The sequence below is a fragment of the Microplitis mediator genome, chromosome 2 (genome assembly GCF_029852145.1).
Source record: "Microplitis mediator isolate UGA2020A chromosome 2, iyMicMedi2.1, whole genome shotgun sequence".
Classification (NCBI taxonomy): domain Eukaryota; kingdom Metazoa; phylum Arthropoda; class Insecta; order Hymenoptera; family Braconidae; genus Microplitis; species Microplitis mediator.
This window is the reverse complement of record NC_079970.1, coordinates 17,403,338-17,418,533: the sequence shown is the minus strand read 5'-3', so window position 1 is coordinate 17,418,533 and position 15,196 is coordinate 17,403,338. Positions and strand designations below refer to the sequence as shown.

Sequence of the window (15,196 nt, the reverse complement as noted above, 5' to 3'; positions counted from 1 at the left end):
AAATTTAACACCGCCAATTTTAACACCTACACCACTTGGACTTACCCCGGTGATTTTTTACAATGTATATATGTATAACTTTTAGAAAATATTTTTGTTTGTTCATGGTCATTGAAATGTAACATTGAGTCTGATGGATTAGAAAATTGATAATTGTTTGAAAACATATCATACATCTATATTTGAGGATGTGTATAATCGTTGTAAAGGACGTTTGAAAAGCTCTTTTCACTATTCAGAATTGAGAGTATTGGGTTTAGTATACGGTAAAATAGCTCATAGTGAGTATTATTGCATACTGTGAAGTTGAGCTGAACTACTGTGCTTTACTACCGGTAATCGTTTTCAAACTGAGCAACTCTAGGAGTAAAAGAGAAAGAGAAAGTCAAACGATGAAGGGTGTACACACGCGAGCGACCTGAGATACATTGGAAAATTCACGAGACCGTGAAAAAAAAAAAAATTATATACCAAAGTCCACTTGAATCTCTTTTATGTGCTTGTCTGCGTATGTAACTTTATTTAATTTTTTTTTTATCTCGTGGATAAAAATAAAATTTTCTGCTTTTTTTTTTTTTTTTTTTTTTAAGAGAAGTATTGTTATTTTTAAATCAAAGAAAGATAACTGTTGTAATGACATAAGAATAAAAAAAATTGTTCTTATTTTTTTGAATACATATATATTATTTTGAATATACATATAAAATAAAAGTTTGACAGACCATTGAAGAGGAAAATACTTCGAAAATATTGATGTGAATATTGCTTAAAGGGACATGTTATCAAAAAAAAAAAAGAGTATGGCTTTTGCGTTATCCTCGGGTGTTACCCGAAATAAATTCAAAAATCGTTGGTACAAATCGTGGCCCCAAGCGTTTGTCGCTCAACGCCTCGTTGAATCAGCAAGTAAAAAAGCTTATGTCGCGAAAGATGAAGAGATGTCGTTGAAAATGAAAAGGAGTTACTAAAAAAGGAAAAAATATATTTATAAAATGTTGGTAGACATTGATGATGTTACGTATACATATTTATATATGTCGAGATGATTTTCTATTCTTTTAATATATTTTTCTCCTCCCTCGTTTTCTTGTATTCTCATCAATTGCTTTCGCTTGAATATATATAATATTTGAATTCGTTTTTTATTATTATTTTTATTTCTCGTACATATTTATCGCAAAAATATATAGCGAGTGTGAATATGTTTGCTCGGAAACGAATAGCGGTGTAGATAGGAAAAGAAAAAAAAATACAAAAAAAAAAAGGGAAGAAATGGATAAAAGTAATATAATAAAAATAAAAATATAAAAAAATGTTAAAAAGAAAAATCGTTCACTCATCTTTCTATAAAAACACTGGTGATATTTTTCTCGGGAATAAGGTTTTCCCGGTGTCGTCATGTGTCGATATGAATTTTTTGTAAAACTATTTTACTAGTCGATAGCATAAACATTTCAGAGTAGATGTTACGATGACACAAGAGATTTTATGTGAAAGTATAGCTCGAAAATGTCAGTATAAACAAAATGAAATTATTCCTTTGCTTATGTATTATATATAGCGCACCAGAAATGTGTTTGTAGATTGAGTTAGAATTCTCGCGAGCAAAACACATCCACCTGAATATGTATATCTATATAGATGGTTTAATTTGGTTGGATGCTGTATTCTGCGTGCAATTCAGATACATTATTTTGGACAGCAGATTTTATTTTCCATGATTGAGAATAGTGAGAATTTGGTTAATGGAATTTTAGTATTTTATATCGAGACTCTTCTCCACTACGACCACTCAGCTTGAATCTACTAAAAGAGAATGAATGTGTGAATATGCTTTCGAAATATGATTTACATAACCCTAGATAAAGAATTCAACACATTTTCTTTTTTACTTTATTCATTTCATTCACGTCTATTTTCCATTTTCAACGTGAAAAATAACGTTTTTTAGTTCTTATTTTTTAACTGGAATATATTTTTTCACTAAAGATTTATCTGTGACTTCTTGAGGCACCGATCGATTTTAACGTGACAATTTATTTCATTTTTTTTATTTGTGAAGCAGGAATGAGTGTATATAAAGTATAAGGGTTTGAAGAAAGTATAATATATAAAAAAAAGTAGATAAAATAAACGACTTTCAAGTTGCCCCCTGAGGGTACGCTGATTCGTTTTACCGCTAGATGTGGCGCGCGCGTCTTATTCCGTGTTTTATTCGTTCCCGCTAAAGAATTCTCAGGAGTCCCGAGAATCGTTGAAAAGGAAAGGAGGAGTAGAGTGAATAAGAGAGGAACAAGGTAAAGAAAAAAAGTGAACTTGAAGCAATGGAAATAAACGTCTGGATTTATATGTCGAGTCATTGTATAAGCGTACCATAAAATGCTTTGGACGTGTGTTCAACATATATTTACCTCAAGTATACTTGAGGATGATAAAAGAGAGTTTATTGCAAACTTTTATAGAAAATTGTGAATATATTTATGTAAGTATAATCTTCAAACTATTGTTCTTTCAGAATATTTACGTATATTATATTTACTTTCTTAGTAGTTTTCATTTTATTTATTTGTTAGATTCTGTTTAAAACAGAAGTTATGGTTACATAGTGACAACCATTAAAGCTAGTTAGAAATATTAATTTTTGATTGTCAATATAGTTTGATTACCAAATAAATATTTTTCATTGTAAAATGTTTCAGTGAAATAAGTAATTGGTATTGAATAAAAGCTTCTCGAACTCGGAAAAAAATCTTTCGAAATAACGATCAATTCGAACAAATAAAAACATGTTTAACAAGTCTTAGTACTAAATATATTCATCCAAAAATAAATTTAAAAAAAAAAATGGTGTAACTTTTTTATTTTCACCAATTCAAATACAAGAAAATCTGTCGCAATCCAATTCAATGTACTTAGAGTATTTCTTATGAACTGACATTTTTAAGAAGATTACAAACAATTACTGAAGCTTATAGATTCAACCAAGTTAACGACGTTTTAGACCAACCAAGTGCTTGGAAGATTTTTATGAAAGCTTTTCCGGTTGCAAATAATGAGGCGCGATAGAGCAAACTCATCTTTTGCCCGACCATCAGACTTTATACGTTTTTTATTTTCTCTTCTATATCCGCACTTCGTACCATCACAAACGGTAAATAAATAAATCTACACGCTCACAGTTGATGTTTTTATAGCAAGGTATTATCATTCATTACGTCACTGTGAGATATTGCTATCATTAGACAAATTAAATTTCATCTTCTTTTAATTTAATTAAAAAGAAAAACTGAATTTAGATTATTTATTTATATTGTAGTATAAAAATAATATTCTTACCAAAATAACTATAAATTTATTTTTTTCTGCAATTAATCTAAGTCAAAAGAATATAGCGGTTTTAATTTTTTTAATATAATCTTACACTGTAAACAATCGGGAGTGAATTCGGAATGATTACGGATTTTATTTAAATCCGAATTCACTTCGTCTCTCGGAGTCTGGAAGTTTTTAAAAAAAATCACTCTGCATACGGAGTAAATAGGAAGCTTGTCTTTTCAACGAAGTGATTTTGGAGTGATTTAGATTTAATTTAAATCCACATTCACTCCGATTCGGAGTTTTGATATTAAAATGAACTCTCCTTCGGAGTAAATTCCACTCTAAGGGGATTAAATGAATAAACAGTCATCCGCTTCGTATTCATTCCGGATTTAATCTGCGTTTACTACGAAAAATTTTTATAGTGCAAGGTATTCAAGTTTTTCGTAAATAAATTTTTACATGTTAATAAACAAAACGATCCATAATTGAATGGTTACAGGAACATTCATTCGGACACCGTAATTTACGATACAATGGTTGTAAATACACTGTAAGAAATCGGCAATGAATTCGGAGATCCGGAGTTTTAAAAAAAATTACTCCACATACAGAGTAAATGAGGAGTTTGTTTTCCAGTGCGGAGTTTTTTCGAAATGACGCAGATTTTATTTCAATCCGCATTCACTCTGAATCGGAGTTTAAATATTAAAATTGACTTTTCTTTGGAGTGAATTGTACTTCAAGGGGAATAAATAATTAATAAATTACATGGTCATCCGCTTTGCATTTACTCCGGATTTAATCCGTATTCACTCCGCAAGGTCATAGTAATTTTTTTACATGTTTATTCCAAATCGTTTTATTACATCAACATTGCCTGGTATTTCTATGACATCGTAGCAATTAAAATAGGAATAATTTATCTATGTGGAAACAATTTTCCTTATTGACAATATATTCATAAGTTTTGAGTATTGTAACGTATGAGTTAAATCAGTATCTTAACATATTTATTAGAAATAATTTGTTGCACCTTTCTAATAATAATCGTTATTTATTTTATCTACATTCATTAATAAGCAAATAAATAAAGATAGTCCATTGTTGTATAAAATATTTAGTTTATCCATACTGTGCCGGATATATTTATCTATACACATAACCTATACCCTTTCACAGAAGCGACTCAGTAATTTATGATGTATTTTGATAATAGTTCAATTACCGATAATAAAATAATTTTTTTTCTGTATAAAATAAATGTGATTTTGATAATTAAAACAAGAAAATATAGCTTGCCATTTTCATTATTCTATAATACCATTGACTTCCGGGACAATGGAAAAACTGTTTTATAGATAGTGATTTATTTTCTATGGAAGATTTTGTGAAAAATTTTTTTTTACTACCAATCCTCTTTTTTTTTTATCTATTGCATCTTTTAAAATATGCATAGTATATATTAATCATTGAAAAAATTTCTGTAATCTCAGAAGTAACATTATAAAAAAATTTCGATAATCTTAATGAATCAACTAATATAAAGTTATTGATCTATATTTAGCTTTTAATAAATTACAATTCAATACAAAATTTATGACCCATTAAATCATACATTATTAAATTTATTGAAACAATTGTTACTCTTCATCGTGTTATCTATAATTACTCATGAACTTAATACATAAATTACCATTTAAATGCAATCTATTGAAGTATCCCTTTAGATATTTTTATTTATATTTTCTTTGATTACTCAAAAGAACACCGAATAATTTATATTCTCCAGAGTCGTTGGTTTTAAAATGAATCGAATGAAAGTTTACTGTAGCAACCAAGTTGAATTTTCACTTACGTTATTTTCGAAATGCGTTGTCTTGTAAAAAATAAATGCAAGAAAACATAAAAGAGCAGAAATAAAATGAAGTATAAAAAAAAAAAAGAAAAAAAAAACAAGAAACAAATAGCGAGAATATCATCGAAGAGATAGAGAAAGAAAGTGCTTAACCACAGGACTCTGCGCGTTACTTGTTGGAAGCTTTTCGTTCTTCCGCCCTTCGATTTATGGCCTCGCTTGAAAGCTTCTCTCCTGCCACATTTCTCTCTTACCACCCTCACTCTTTCACTCCATTCCATTTCTCTGACGTTCGAACGAGAGATGAGGAAATCGAACGAATTGTACACTGATGGCTCTACCACTTTTTGCAAATTTAATCAATAAAAACATTTAACATATAATTTATGGATAAATTTTATTTTATTTTTTTCTTTCGATATTTTTAAATTAAAATGATGAAATGTGTCTTGTACATAATCATTTTTTTTAAATTATTTGAATAATAATTATGATAATGACTATGCCGAGTATTAAATTTATAATTGATTCAATGTGTTGAAATGTTAGTTAAATCCAGTCAATTAAATTGATTAAGTAATCCTCGAGTATCGGGTGATATAAAAATATAATTACATTGTAAATTTATCATAAACTACCAGTAATATAGCTTTGAAAGTTAGGTATTATAATAGAGTTGATCGACAATTGAATTATCGACCACAAGTTTACATGCCCAACGTCCACTAATCTCGTGATTTAATTCAGATAACACCAATTATTTTCGATTGAATAAACTTGACAGTTATTAATTTTATTTTTATTTATTTAAATTTCAATATTATCAAGAATTTATGGCATCAATTTAATTGATTAATTAATAAAGTATTTAAAAGGAAAAAAAATTTTTCTGATTATTACAATTTAGTCTTAAAAAAAAATTCGATTTACTTGCTGTCACATACGACACATGTAAAGTATTTCACAATTAATTATATAATAATTTAAAAAATTAATTAACCGTCAGTTTCAGTAACGTTCAATATTAAAGAGTATTGATTATCGATTATTTTTTTTTTTTTTTTATTAATTTTGCTTGGCATGCTATTTCGGTAAATGAAAATGCACATTAAGTATTGAAAAATAAAGTCGTGATGATAAAAAGTAATTAATTGCTATGTCTCTTAATATTTAAATGGATTAAGTCATAGTTATAAATTCTAAAAGTATGTAAATAATAAAAACTATTCATACATTTTGTATGATACTTATAATTTATAAATTATTATAAACTATATAGTATTATAAACTAAGAGGTTAATTACGATTGTACAGCAAGTCGAGACAATCCCAAGAGATTTTACTACCCTAAGAGCAATTTAAAGAGTTTGCTTTTTAAATTCATAACTTTGATCAAATAAAAAATCTTTTGTCACAAAATAAATATTAACTTTGTCATACAGAACTTTGTACAAAGAAATTAATTTTTTTCATTTTTTTTAAAGATATTTTTATCGTAGCTTTGCCAAGGTACATATTTAAGTTAAATATTGATTTATATAATACATTTTATACTTATAATCTTGTAGACAATTTGAAAAATTTTAAACAAGCAGACAAATTTCAGCAATAAAAATTTTTATACGAACATATTAGCTACGCTTATAATTTTTTAAAGTATCAATAGATGAAAAGCATTATTATTTTCAATTGAAAAATATCGATCTATAAATAAAAAAAACTTTTTTTAATGTAGGAAACAAATTACAATAATAAAAATTCATAGATTAAAACACAACACAAAGAATAAAAAACGAAATTTTTTTTGTTTGTATATGAAACAATACAAATTGCAATGAAAAAAGAAAAAAATAAAAACATAATAATAGTCGACTGATGCAAGCTGTCACAACTCATCAGAGCTGAGAACGGAAGTACCTCAGTAATCTCACGAGGTGAAAAAGTCACTGTTCGTAAAATCATACGCGTATACTAGTCCATGACAACAACAACAACAGTAATACACAACAATAGCACCCGCAGTAGAATCAACAAGACAGAACTTTATTCCGACACTACCCTCTTCTCATTTCTCTTTCCACCTATTTTCATCCTTTCTCTTTCTCATTCTCTTTATAATTTTTTTCCTCTCCTATTCTTACTACCCCTCTCAATATAAATATATACATATATATGTATACTACTACTACTACTACTTCTACTATGACGACTACTATGACGACTACTACTACTACTACATACTCGAGTGTCAACTTTTTTCACCTTCAACTCAGCCAGAGAGCTAGGCGTACGTGACGGCGCATTTCCATAACGCCACTGCAAATTGTCAATGCGGCCAGCTTTGAAAATAAAATATGCACTGCTGTTCCCGTACGAGCTATAGCATTATATAGGTATACAGTAGATATAAAACTGAGCAACGTTGGGTCCAAAGGCGCCCAAGGGGGTGGTGGTGAGGACGCACTGTGATTTAAGGGGCTGTGCAGACGAATAAATTTCACCAAGTCCAACCGTAGTTTGGTGGTAGTTGCGCCGGAGATGAAGGGAAAAGGGACATTGGAGTAAATGGGGGTATTGCTAAGGGGGAAGGAGGTTAACGGAGGTAGGTAGGTGGGTAGTTGTTAAAAGAAATTGAGGGGATGGACTGTGGAAAAGGTGGGACTTTGCACGCTGGCGAAAAAATACAGAACGTCTAAATAAAAGAACCAAAATGAAGATAGAGACAGAATGACTTGTATTTTTTTTATTTATTTTAACTTTTTTAATTTTATTTCTTTACGTTCTTTTCAGTGAAATTTTTTTTTTTTTTGTACACTCCTTTTACTATTTATCTTTTTTTGGGCGTAATTTTTTTTTCTCGTGGTTTTTACAATCGCATTCGCCTGACACCGTCAAACCTTTTTTGCGTTACGTCGCTTCTAAAGCGTAACATTTTTTTGTGTACATTATTTTATTTACCTTTACCATTTATTTATTTTCCTCTTTTTATGCTTTTTATTCAATTTTTTTCTGTGCTGAACTATTTTCACATTTTCTCTCTAGTTTCTTCTATTCATTGGTTACAACAACACACAGTGCACAGGGGTCTGTTTATTCACGTTATCCATGGATGTACCTTTCCCATTCATTGGGAAAAAAGTGTAGCGTATTTTCCTAAATGGTTTTTTTCCCTGAAAATGTAAACAAATTTAGTTTGCTGCTGTTTAAACAGGCATTTTTATTTCTATAAATATTTTACTATATTAGAAATGATATTACATATTTGTTTGGTGTTTCAAGTAAATTTTAAGGCGGGTCTGCAGATATTTCTGGCCAAATTTTTTTATCGAATACAATTTCCAAAAGTAAAATCAAGAATGCGAATCGATGCGCCACTTTACAATCTAACAATCCCTGTTCTTCGTTTTTTAAAATTTTATTTGTTTAAAATAGAAGCGTAGACAGAATTTTCATTTATTGTACATGTGCAACATGGGTAGTATCGTTTTTCTACTTGAGAGTGATTGGAAAAAAAAAAAAAAAACCAGATGCCTTTTAATAAAAAACAATTAATTAAATGCATTGAAATAACTAATATTTTTAAATGGCACAGAGTAGAATGAAAAGTTTTTAAACAATTTTGTGTAGGTATATATTTATAGACTTAAGACTAAAAAAATTTTCAACTCATAGGGTAAAATAAAAACATGTGGATGTTACCGTATTGAATTGTTTTATTTTTTTGCTCACTAAATTATAAAATCCATCTAAGTGAGTCATATAAAAATGAAGTAAATAAATGTCATAACCTTATTTTTTCTTATTGTATTTTATCGTACTGAAGTGCTGGCATTTCAAATTTATTATTTTTTTTTAAAACTCTGCTGAAAAAAATACTGAGTCGAAATACGAAACTAAATCATTTCGTTTTTTTAAGCTTTTACGAGAGGTATATAAATTAATGGAATGAAAACATGTTTACACTGTAAAAAATTGTAAGTGAATTCGGAGTGAATATTGATTTTATTTCAATCCAAATCAACTTCGATTCAGAGTTTTCATTTTGAAATAAATTCCTCTTCAAAGTTAATTTCACTCCAAGACGTGTAAATGAATGAAGAATCATCCAAACTGCATTCACTCCGGATTTGATACGCGTTCACTCTAAAAATTTTTTACTGCAAATTAACTACTCAGTTTCTCTGATTAAAATATTCAATTCAACTGTCTGTACAGCTAATTGAAATAAGCTCATTTCAGCCCAATAATGCGGACAAATATGAGCCTATGCGTAAATTGCGAATGCCTTCAGTGAGTGAGCAAAAAGAAATTGGTTTCGTTTCTTGGGAAGAAACAAATAATGTTTCTGCTCGCTAAAAATCAGTTTCACTCTTGGTTCCTGCTCTGATACTCGTTCTTTATTTATTAATAATTTCACTTCACTAGATTTATTTATGAATGTAGTTGTTTTATAAAAATGAGTGTAAATAATAAATAATTTTTATTGTTTCTGTTTTTCATAAATTGCAAATCACAATTTACAGTTACGCTAATAGTTGATCACACTATTGTTCTTAAATTAACTTATTTGATTCTGAATGCCAGTGAACACTAAAACTTGAATTTCCAATATAGGTAATCATAAAAAACATGGTGTATGACAAAGGATAAAACACGAGTTCAGAGTACAGGTGATGTCAGGTGACATCGTCTTGTTTCACCCTTTGGCACACAATGTGCTATTAAAATAATTATAAAATCATCGAATTAAAGTAGTGAAACAATAAATCATCAAATAGCAGTACATAGCTTTTGTTATTTTCCTAAAACGTTAATGCTTGTTATTAACAATTTATTTAAATATTCAAAAACAGAAAAAAACGTTAATTTAAAAAAAAAATTTAGCCTAATATTTTTTTTTTTCGTGTAAACAAATGTACATTTATTTGCGACCATATCACTTACATGGTAGCATCAAAAACGAGCTCATAAATTGTATATACTCACAAATTTATTTATTTTACTATAATATCATTTCAAATGTTAACATCATAAATTTTAAATTATTCTGAAACTACACGGAAAGATAATTATGGGAGGTTTTGCTATGCATTATGGGAATAGTTCCCATAATGATATGGGTACAGTTCTTATATCATTATGGGAACTTTTCCCATAGTATCACAAAAATTTATTTTGCAAAATAGTGTAGAAATTTCTCTCATAATATGGAGAGATTCAAATGAAGCTTCTTTGACGCTAAACTTGTTAAAAAAAAAAAAATTTTGTTAAAAATTTTAATGTTTTTGCCGAATACAAATTTTTTTTTCAATGTTTGAATTTTTGTTTTTATATTTGACAATATTTCTGTGTATTATAAAAGTGATTACCACACTTTTCTTTAAATTAATTTTTCATAATAGTATGGAAACCATTCCCATAATATTACAGGAATGGTCCCAATAATAGTATGGGAATAGTTCTCATACTATTATAGGGACTATTCCTATAATTAGAGGAACTATTCCTATAACGTTATGGGTATCATTCCCATAAATATAGGAACTATTCCTATAATTATGGGAAACATTCCTATAATTATAGGAGCTGCTCCCATAATTTATGGTCGTAATTCCTATGATGGTATAGGAAAAAATTTCACAAAATTATGGGAACAGCTTCCGTAATTTTCTTTCCGTGTATAAATAAATATCAATAATTCAATACCACATCAAAATATGGTTATCCACATATATACTGTACTAGATCACCTCTAAATGAAAAATATATGAAAATACTTGTGAAAATAAATATCCCTACTTATAAGTATGTATATATTATACGTATGGGTATACCCATACGAAAAAAATATATATCCGGACATATCCGGGCAAATCTGGAATATGTTACATATATGTTGCCTATATATAATTGCGATTATAAATATTAACGATACACAATTATTTGAATACACAACCCACAATAACTTTTTTTCGTTTTATGCACAAATGAACTATTTTAACTATGCTCAGTAAGCCGAATTAACAAAAAAATCGCAGTAAGCAATTTTTACCTTTGTCCATTTCTATATATATATATATATATATATATATATATATATATATATATATATATATATATATATATATATATATATATATATATATATATATATATATATATATATATATATATATATTGCACATCTTTTTCATTTACTCCAACGTCCGTATGTACACGCGTGACTTGTCATCCGTTGTACAATAGCTGAAACAATGACGAGAGCTGTTGTCAGTAAATAAAATGCAGATGGGCATACGTCGTGCGTACAGACTCACATCAGATCATATATGTAAAAGTGCAAGTGTATGTGTGTTTTTTCCATGGTATGGACCATAGACTCTTGCAATACAAGGCTGACGATGCGTTTAATTAAACCGGCAAACCGGCTGTCGCCCATCTCTTTGCATTGTTTTGTCTCTACTTTTCATCCCTCTATAACAACTACTCGTTCGTTCTCTCTTTTACTCAACATGCTACATAGTATCTATACATATATACATGCTTTTTCATTTCATTCTACTCTCTAGCTCATCCACGTACACACTTTACTCGAGAATTTCGCCTGGAAACTTTTGTCCGAGACTACTCAACACATTCACATATAAAATTTATTCAAAGACAATCGTATATGTATGTACTTATTGTTGCGTATAAATTCTTGTTTATAATACTTGATGTATACCTACAACAAATGTGTTTTTGTTATTCATTTGATAAACATCACATCAGTTAGACATCATCATTATTTATCTTTTGTCTTGCACATATATATTTATTTTTAATAAATATTATTTTTTAAAAAAATATTTATTATACTTTTATAATCACAACCCTGTTGAATTTTTTATTATTATTGAAATAAAAAATATCAAGTATATGTATTTGTAAAGGATTTGTTTTTTACTTTTTATCAAATTATTGATGTTAATTAATTTTGAGTGATTATAAAAAAATAATGGCCTTGTGTTAATAGAATTTACGGGAGGTTTGTCGAAATTGTTTTCAACGTTAAGAGGTTGATTGTGTGTACAGAGACTAGTGGATGATCCTTTGTCAAGTGACAACCGGTGATGATGCGTAAGGAGGTCAAATTACCCAGCTTGTCTCTTGCATGTATTCTATGGTCGAATTGACAGCACACATACCGCATCATTTGTCTATTGAGATTATATTGGCCCAATTTCACAATTATCACACCCCTGTAAACATATCATCACTCTTTTATATATCAATGGATCAACACTTGCTAATTGATTTATTGTTCATTCATAACGATATTGTTTTCTTTGACTGATAAATAATATATCTTTTTTTTTGAGTTTATTAATAAGAAAAGTAAAAAAATAAATCGGTCAATTAATTTGTTTACTTATTTTTTTACTTTCGCAATATAATTGTGTTTTTTTCTTTGAAAGAAAATTCTATATAAAACAATTATTTAAGCTAGGTAAAATGATCGTCTGTATATTTATTTATATTTGAGTAAAACATCAGAAGTTAGAGGAAGAAATGAGGACGAAATGGCGTTTTGTTAGCTTTGTGAAAACAAATGTTTGACTCAGTAAAACTCGAGGAGAAATACAAGGTAGAAAATTTCTGTATATCTGACGGTGAAAATTAGCCGTTAGTGATATATATTGTGGATATGATTAAATTTTTAATAATTTAGTATATTTTAAAACTGATTACAATCAATTTCTTAGTTTAAATAGATATCATTCATGTTTTACATTTTCAATGATGAAACCATTTATTCATTCGTAATATTTTTTTATTGTCTATGAATATTTAATTTGGTTTTTATGATAACAGCATCGAAACTTAAAGTTTCAGTGTCTCCACAGTCAGTCGAAACAAGCTTTCAGTTCAATGCCGCGAATAAATATAAGCAAACGCGTAAATTGTGAATGCCAGCGGGCAGAAACATATATGTTTTGTCCTTTGGGAAGAAACAAATAATGTTTTTGCCCACTGACTGAAGGTTTTCGCAATTTGAACTCTGATATTTGTCATATGTTTAATTAGTATTTCAGACCATTAATTTTATTTACGTAAATGACAGTTCTGACAGTGATTAAGTTTTATAAAAATTAGTGTAAATAATAAATAGTATTTATAGCTTCTGTTTGATTATAAATTGCAAACCACAATTTACGCTTATGCTAATAGTTAATTACACCATTGGTCTTAAGTTAATTTGTTTCTGACTGGCTGCTGACAATGAAACTTTGAGTTCCAATGCAGGTAATCATAAAAAAATATAGCGTGTGACTCAGTATGAAACACTATACTATTTCATGTCATCTGCATTAAAACTGTGAATTTTAATGCCTGCTTTGCCAGTCGAAACAAGTCAATTTTAGACTAATGCGATTTGCGGGTAGAAACTGATTTCTTCCCGCTAAATTAATTCCTGACTTCGCTGATCGCTGCCAAAGTCGCAATTGGTGATTGTAAACTTGTAAAGATTTATGTAATTTTAATAACCAATCAACCTAACAATTATGTTTAACAAATTAAGAAAATATTATGAGTTTCATTGTTTTCCTGGTTAAATTACTTAATTTTGCATACTTAAAATACAGCATTTCGTTTGTGCCGCGCTATCAGTCAGAAATTAATGTTTCGACTAGCTCCAGAAATTTAAACTCCCAGTATCAACCCAGGTAATATGAAAAATATATTGCATGTCAAGGGATGAAACAAGACACTTTCGGACTTCGGGTGATCTCAGCCTTCGCTTTCGACTCTGTCAGTCAATTTCACCCTCGTCTAAAACCGTCTTGTTTCATTCCTAGCCACGCAATATACTATTGTTATTTAAGTTATTATGCAGTAAGTTTAATTTTATTTATTGAACACAATAATTAAAGTTAAATTTAATAAGAGGTGAAAATACTTAAAGTATTTACGACGACATACAACCAAATATTTCGAATTTCCTATAACTTCTGCTGTTTCTATACGCATTTTGAATTTAAATAGTAAAAAATATTACTTATAGACGTGAATTGTCGCAATAATTTGAATATTCCAATTTCTTTCATTTCAAACTCAACTTTTTTAATTTCCTTAAATATTAACTGATAACCATGAAAACAATAAATATAAAGCTTATTTGAACTATTAACATAACTTAATTTACGTCTCGATTAATCATAGCAGAGACGCACATGAATAATATATCCATAACAATAGCACGAAATCTCCTTATATATATTTCTCAGATTGTTACTCTAGTCACATGCATTTCATCCAAATAATAGTAATAACATTCACCGAATCAGAAATTCAAGGTTCGTAGTATGAACTTTCGTGAAAATTCACAATGTACCAATGAGTAAGACATGAAACTCTGTTCTAAACTTTCTCAAAGACGCGTTTCTCTTACTCACACTCTCTTTATTTCTCTTTTCTTTCATCCTGTTTCTTAATTTTCTTTCTTACACTTCATTTTTCCATCATTTTCATTTCATTGGTGTTAACAGTACCTAATGAACTTCAGCTCTCGGACTATCAAGACAGTTTTGGAAATCTTCGTTTAGGGTTTAGTTTCCCCATAGAGATGCCCCACAGCATCATCATCGTAGACTAGTACAACATGAATAAGCATTATGACAGAACACTGAGAGAGAGAGAGGGAGAGAGAGAGAGAGAGAGAGAGAGAGAGAGAGAGAGAGTAGAACACACTAGCCTCAACATGCTATACACGCTCGTATGTAGCATCCAGCAAGTACCACAGACGTCAGAGTGAATGCAATTACCCCGACCTGTGTAGCAAACTGAGTTAAACTTGTGACTGTACTGGGAAGGGAGAAGTGGAAAGGCATGGCCCAAACTGTTTGCATTATGTATATACCGCGGTGTCGTCCCTTTCGCGTTGCATCTACAGCCTCAATGGTTTGCCCGTTTCCTCTTACTCTATCACACCGTCCTCATTTATATATAGATACATAAATATATATATAGGTATATATA

General features: G+C 29.2%; 1 protein-coding gene across 2 annotated transcripts in view; it reads left to right on the top strand.

Annotated features, from left to right (window-relative positions):
- The window catches only part of LOC130663280 (kin of IRRE-like protein 2), a 141,838-nt gene that overhangs the window by 13,225 nt on the left and 113,417 nt on the right, over positions 1-15,196 (top strand). The gene's annotated exons all lie outside the window — the stretch shown is intronic.